At 32.9% G+C, this 7,269-nt stretch overlaps 1 long non-coding RNA gene across 1 annotated transcript; it reads left to right on the top strand.

The window, feature by feature from the left end:
• Positions 1 to 1,757: 1,757 nt before the first annotated feature.
• Positions 1,758 to 4,985, top strand: LOC144321595 (uncharacterized). Its single transcript, XR_013387196.1, has 3 exons — positions 1,758 to 1,967; positions 2,892 to 3,051; positions 4,766 to 4,985. It is a non-coding gene; the product is annotated as an uncharacterized LOC144321595 (long non-coding RNA).
• Positions 4,986 to 7,269: the final 2,284 nt, after the last annotated feature.

The raw sequence follows: 7,269 nt of genomic DNA, 5'->3' as shown, positions 1-7,269 counted from the left end.
GGTTTGTGATACTTTTGGTATCTCTTGTGAAACTCCATATTCAAATTCTCAACAACTTCCTAAGAAGAGCAGGGTCTGTGTAGAGAGTCTGCATTGGCTTCAAACATGGGCCTTAATGAAATGTGCTTCTTATTGGAGCATTATTATAAAACATTGTTCAAATGTCTGTCTAGACATGCCTGTGCCTAGATCGAGACCAAATTAATTAGTGAATGTTTAATAAAATATCATTTTGTGGAATGCCCAGGTGGCTCAGTGGTTGGGTCTCTGCCTTTGGCTCAGGGTGTGATCCCGGGGTCCTGGGATCTAGTCCTACATCGGGCTCCCCGCAGGGAAACTGCTTTTCCCTCTGCCTGTGTCTCTGCCTTTCTTTCTGTGTCTTATGAATAAATAAATAAAAGCTTTAAAAAATATATATAATTTTGCTCATTTTCCCTCTGTTCTCAAATGAATAAACTTAGCTTAAAACTAAAGTGACTGCTTTAATTAGACTTTGTGTTCACTTGTTCGTCATTTGCTTTTTATGATAATCACAAAAAGTCACTAGCATACAAAAGGATACCTATGTAAGTTTAAACTATTGACTTTAGGCTCCACATTCTGTCTTTTTAAAAAGCAATTTCATGACCATGATAAAAATAAGTGTGATGAATATTAACAATACAGGAGTCTATGCCTCTGATTATTTAGTTCTCACTTTCTCTTCTTACTGATTTGATTGAAAAAAAATATCATACTTGATGGTTTCTACCACCAAAAGAATGTCATTTGGTAACTAGATGTGTGTATGTATTTATTCATCCACGCAAAACAGGCACATGCTAATATATGCACTTGCCATGCCTACGTTTTCACTTAATGAAGAGCTTAATAAAAATCAGCATTCATAGCCTCTGCGTAGTCAGATAAATTAGTTAATGCACAATAAGCAGCTCTTATGTATAATGCAAAAGATTAGTCTTATCATTTGCATAATGTGCTACAAACGGCCCACTGTTTGAAGCAGTAGAAGCTCCCCCATTAAATTCGAGTTGAAAGCTGAATGACGTCAATAAAGTAATTATGCTTCATTTGGCATATCTCATTCATTCTCTGGAGTTCAAGACCCTCTCTGAGCTCTGTTGACAGCACTGCTGAAAGGCATTGGTAATGGTTCAAGAGCAGACCGGTGGGACTCTGGAAAGAAGCCTGGTGTGCTGAGTCTACATTATGTACTTGTTCCCCAGCAGAAATTTGCGTTACACTCTGGCCTGTGCACATATTTATGTATAAATCTGTGCAATTAAGAACTTGTTAGTTTATACTGAGAGTAAAAAAATTTTCAGGCCACCAGAATACCTGTACTAGTGACTTCCATATTTACCAGAATTCCCAAAGGAAAGAAGAGATTACCAATGAAGACATTTCTACCTTATTTATGGACACATTTACAAACACCTTATTTCTGCCAGCAGCATTTACTGTCACAGTGTTGCTTCTCTCCTATCCCCTATCTTCAAACATTATTTTCATGTCTGTGAGAAATTAAAAGGCATTCCTTGAAAATCTAGTTTTAAATAAACACACACAACATACACACACACTTCAGTAGTATGAAATTGAGACCCCCCAAAAAGTTATACAATTTACCTAAGACTCAGTTCTGCTGGGTTTAACATACAAGTTTCTTGACTCTTATTCTTATGACTAGTGTTTTCCTGTTTTGTGTAAGTATTAAAAAAAGTTTCTCTTCACATTTGTTTACTGTTTCAAGGATGGGGAGACAAATCATTTTATATTTGTCATGGTCAGCTGGCAAATATTTTTGTAAAGCTTCATGTTAAAACCGTAAAAATGGTGGCTATGGATTTGCCTCTGAAAGATGATGCATTTGCACGCTCAGAAATCTCACCCTGACTTGTTCAAAGGCAGACTGAGCTAATCTTTTTTTCACTATCCCCTGCAACAACGGCATTTGGACAAACATGGTAATGTATGACTTTCTTCTGAAAATGGCATTTTATTGAAATCCTTGCTTTCTGATTAATTAAATCTTATTTAGTGACTATAGAAAAACAATTTTGTTTGCCACAAAATGTATTTGTTTTGAAAACATGTATCCTACATGATAGTTTTCATTAATATTCCATAATAATAATTTAAGAAACCGTCAGTTGACTTCCTAGTACATGGACAATCTCCTCATTTTCTACAGGTAACCTTACTTATTTTGTGCTTATTGACTTCATAAGCATAGTTCTGTCTTGGCATGTGTGCAGCTTAGTGCTAAGAGCAGGCTAAAATGCTGTCATAAGATCTATATTTTTGCTGTTGTTTGTGAAGGAATAAGAAGTTAAAACCCAGAGATATTGTTAAGACAGGGATGAACACATTTACATTCAGAAGTCTACAAAATAGAGATTTTGATATTTTTAGCCAAAGAAAGCCAGTAGAGAAAGAAAAAAGTCTTAAAATGTCTTCTACTATAATTAGGATAAACTGAAGAAACAGGTGGAGATTATTGCATTTCAGTTTGATAATTTTGTTCATTTAATAATTTCATTTATTGAGGTAAGTTTAAATCAGATCACTCGTTTTTCACTGTTAGCTAAATGATAATCCAAATAATAGACAAATAGATTACTTCAAAATATTTATAAACGCTAATCTGAATAGTATCAAATAGCCCTAGAATCAAATCTTTCCTACTTAATACCAATATCACTCTGTGAAAAGTGAGATGTTATTAAACAGAAATATATCTTCAAATGACCTATCTGAATTCATTTTTTGAGTGGCAACACAACAGTAGCTGTGGCTACTTCGATATAGATTTTGACTAATTATCTTCCTGACTTTGACTAATTATCTTCCTGGCCCCTAGTAGTGTGTGTATGTGTTTGTGTTGGCAGGTGCTATTTTCCATGAGCCTCTTCCCTACAACGTTCAGATGAGATGGATTGCTAAAATCCAACGAGATAAATAATTGTTGTAATACCAGCAGTGCAACCACAATCCCACTCACAAACTGAGCTCCTTGGTCCAGATCATCTCTATGTAAAGAAGCAAGAGGTAAAAGTTCCATTCACCAAATGCAGAGAGTACAGCTTGAAACAGCTCAGTTTCAGTGGTCATTTGCCAAATTTAGATAGTATAAACAGATTAGTACAGATGCCTTGAATAAAATTGTTCCCAAAGTTTGATAGGTAATGTTCATAATGCAAATTGATTTCAGCTATGGGTATACTTTTTTACCGTATCTTTGTTGCAGTAGAGGATTTTTATTAGGCATTAGTAAATGGTCTTTGTGACTACTGCTATGACAGTCAGTGTTATATCTTAATTAGTAGTATTATTTCTAGTTCAACTAAAATAGCTAAAGGGTCCTCCTGGGACCTATTCTGGGATATGATTTTGTTTAATCTTATTATTAATGATAATAAATTTTTACTTTGTTGGAGTATCATCTGTATGCCAATGATTCCATTATTTAAACAAATAATTATTCCACATTACAGTTTCTTTTAGAACATGACAATAACAAATCATAGTTATGGCTTATTCAAAGTAAATTACGTCTAAAACACTAATAAAATTAATTGCAAGATGTTTGATTGGAAACCAGAGCTGGTTAAAACAGGAGCTCTCTCTTACGGTCTTTGATAATGCATTACTCTCTGGAATAAAGCTACCAGCATAAAATATCTCAGTGCTTGTTAGCAAACAAAGAGTAATTGAAACTTGGTTGCTAGGAGACATTATTTCTCATTGTTGACAATCCTGATTTTCTTTGATTACTGGCACTATTGTTGTTCATTACACAAACTGGATGTTTTTATATAACACTGAAGAAACATATTCTGGAACCCAATTGTTGTGTGAATACCACCATGTGCTACCATAGAAATGTTTATTCACAGGTTCGGCAGGTTAACTATCTCTGGTAAGCATTTGTTCAGAAGGCTTAATACATATTTTTTGATTTCTTGTAAAATGTAAATTTTCCTGGGAAGTAAATTCTAAGTTTTTATAGGACAAAGACTTTGTATAGTCAATGAAATTAAGGTTTTACTAAACACAAAAAAATAAACTTATCTGTGTTAATTTCACTCCTTTATTGTAATAACTACTTTTTAATATTCCAGATGCTTTCATTTGCATAAGGGAAAACAATATTTAAAATACAAGAAAATATTTATTTTGAATGAGCTAAGGATTTAAGTATCCTGGTTAGAAAGCAAGAAGTTTTAGAATGACTAGCAAAATGGCACTTTGCTATATAGTTTTCTCCAGTAAAGGATGTTTAGGTTTCTTCATTTACAGGGCAAGAGTTAGTATCACTTTAGCAAAGCTTCAACAGGTAGACAGTTTTGCAAGAAAGATCTCCAAAATTTTTATCCAAATGGAATTCCAATTGAAATAATTTTTATGCATTCTGACCTTAGGTGTCCTCAATGCTGCCTGACAGTCAAATCTGCCTGCTGGTCCTCACAGCTGTGATAACCACTCTTTCCCACTCTTATGTCATTTTTGCTTTTCTTACTTTTCACATTCCCGCTTTACAGAATAGATGAAGAGACAAAAACTCTATAAAGCTTTCTTTCTTGTCACATTTCACTATCTTTTGTCTTTACTCCTCATTTTCTTCTCTCTTATTGCAGAATAATGACATGTTTTCAGTGTGAAACTCCCTCTTCCGCTTCTCTTCTCTTCCTTTGGAAACCTTGGCTTTCAACTTCCAGCGCCTTCCCTTCTCTTACCAATAATTGTTTTTTCTTTGCCTCAGAAATACAGAAGGAAACTTGTGTCTCAAGAAGAAATTGAATTTATCCAACGTGGAGGTCCGGAATAATCACTGACAGTGTGGCTGCTGTTTGTCATTAGACAAAAGAATAGTCTTTATAATAAAGAACTTCCAAAATGGCACATGAGAAATTATACAGTAAACAACTTGAATAAATACTCTGTTAAAAAAAAAGAAAAAATATATAGAAAATTTAGATGGACACTTGTATCTCCTAATATATGTATCTTGGTGTTTCTTCACAAGCTTACCTAATTGTTTATATACTTAAAGTATACATCTAAAAAAATACATTTTTTAAAAAATACATTTAAAAAAAATTAAGGTGCATTAAGGCTAGGCTTACAGTTCTATATTTTTGTTTCTTTGTTTTTTGCTTATCAGACTTTTTTAAAGCTGTTTTATGTTTACAGTTAGTTTCATTTTCTAACACTGTGCAATTTGATTTCCTCAAATACTTTAACTGAAATTGCTGTCATATGTACAAGTAGCCTCTAAGTCTCCAAATCAAGGTTTTTTGTTTTCTTTTGTTTTGTTTTTTTGTCTTTTATTAATTCTCTTTCTTTTGACTTCACATTACTGCTGGTGACCTTTCTTTCCTTTAGATCTTCTCCGCCCCCTCCCCTCACACACTTCCTTTAAAATCACTATTCTGGATATCTGCCCAGCTCTTAATGATTTCTCATATGTCTTCTTCTTAAGCTTCTTTTTCTGTTCTTATGTCCTAAAGTTATCATTCCTGTCATCAAAGTTTGTCTTGGCTCGCTCTCTTCCTACATTTTCTCCAATAAATATCTCATCCTATCCAAAAACTTCTGCTGTCATCTCTATACAGACCTCTGGGTAAAATTACAAATAAAATCCCAACTTTCTCCAAAATTCAATCCTGTATATTCACCTGCTGCCTAGTCAATATTCATATGGATACTTCAGTGGCTTCTTAAACTTGACAAATAACTATGGGTCTGACTGTCACTTTTCTATGAAAATTTCCTTCTTCTCTGTTACTTCAGTTTTGTCCTGTTTTCTTTGCCATCTTGCTTCAGCTTTCCATTGACTCTCTCCTCTAGATTGCTGGAGTCTCCTAATTCATCTCTGTTGGTCACTGAATACATTTATCAGTTTTGTATTTGAAAGAAAAGTCTAATCATAGTACTTAAGTGATTAAAATGATTAGAAGTTTTCCCAAAGGCAACACACTGGTCCCTTCTAGACTTACCATTTTTTTCTCTGTTACTTCCACAGGATTTTGTACCTGTCATGAGTCTATTATTAATATTGAATTATATTGTATCCTTTTAAAAGTTGTGTTTTCCCATTCATAATTGGATATAAATTATTTGAAAGCAGAGTTTATATTTGATTTACCATTATATCATCCATAATATACTGGTCACATTTAATATAAATAAATAAATATGTTTTAGTTAAAAATATAAGTAAAGATTATTTTTCAGTGTAAGAAAATGTGATGAGTTACTATGTGGTTTTAAATAATGCATCCTTTTATTGTATTTTCTTCCCTTTTCTTTTGGTGATGAGGACTTCTTTATACTGATGGAGACAAGGACAATTTTGAAAAGTGATTCTAAATTTTTGTAAAGAAAAATGTTATTGACTTATACTGGCTTATACTAATTGCATGACTATATAGTACAGAAGAAAGGAAGGGAAAAGTATAATGTTGTAAGGTTCTTAGATAGCATCTGAATTAGTAAAATATTCTTAAAAAGCATACTGTGATAAGTTAAAGATGCACACTGTAAACTTTTGAACAATGACTTACTAATAAAACCTAAAGATATTGCTATGAGGACGATTCTATACAGAAAATAGAAAAGTAAGAAAAACGTAAGTCTTCTAAAATGAAACAGGAAAGGAAGAATAAAAGGGCCAAAGAACTAATAGGGAAAATATTTTTAATAAATAGCAAAATGGTTGACTTAAACATAAGTAAATCAATAATTACATTAAAAGTTGTTAATAATCAGACTGGATATTAAAGCTATACCTAACTATATAAAGTCCAGAAATTCACTACAATATGGTCAATTAATTTTTAAGATACTCACTTAGGCCATTCAAATGAAGAAGTATGATTTTTTTTTCTCTTACAAATTGTGCTGAGAATTTGGTTTCCATCTGGAAAAAAATGAAACTCGAATAGATTTTAGACCTAATCTCAAAAGTCAAATCTGTAAACATTCTAGAGAAAAATCCTACAACAAAATCTTTGTGTCATTGCAGAAGATATAAAAGCACAAATCATAAAGGAAAAAAAGGAGAAATCTGACCACCATATTAAATACTTCTATTCATCAAAGGATACCATTAAAGTCATATGCAGACAAAGCCATAGAATGGAAGAATATATTCTTAGAACATATATCTAAGTATTTGCACCCAGAAAATATTTTTGAAAGCTATTGCAATGATCAGAAGAAGACAAATAGGGATCCCTGGGTGGCGCAGCGGTTTGGCGCCTG

The sequence above is a fragment of the Canis aureus genome, chromosome 10 (genome assembly GCF_053574225.1).
Source record: "Canis aureus isolate CA01 chromosome 10, VMU_Caureus_v.1.0, whole genome shotgun sequence".
Classification (NCBI taxonomy): Eukaryota; Metazoa; Chordata; class Mammalia; order Carnivora; family Canidae; genus Canis; species Canis aureus.
The sequence above is the reverse complement of the archived record's forward strand: the minus strand, read 5'-3'. Positions and strand labels throughout refer to the sequence as shown.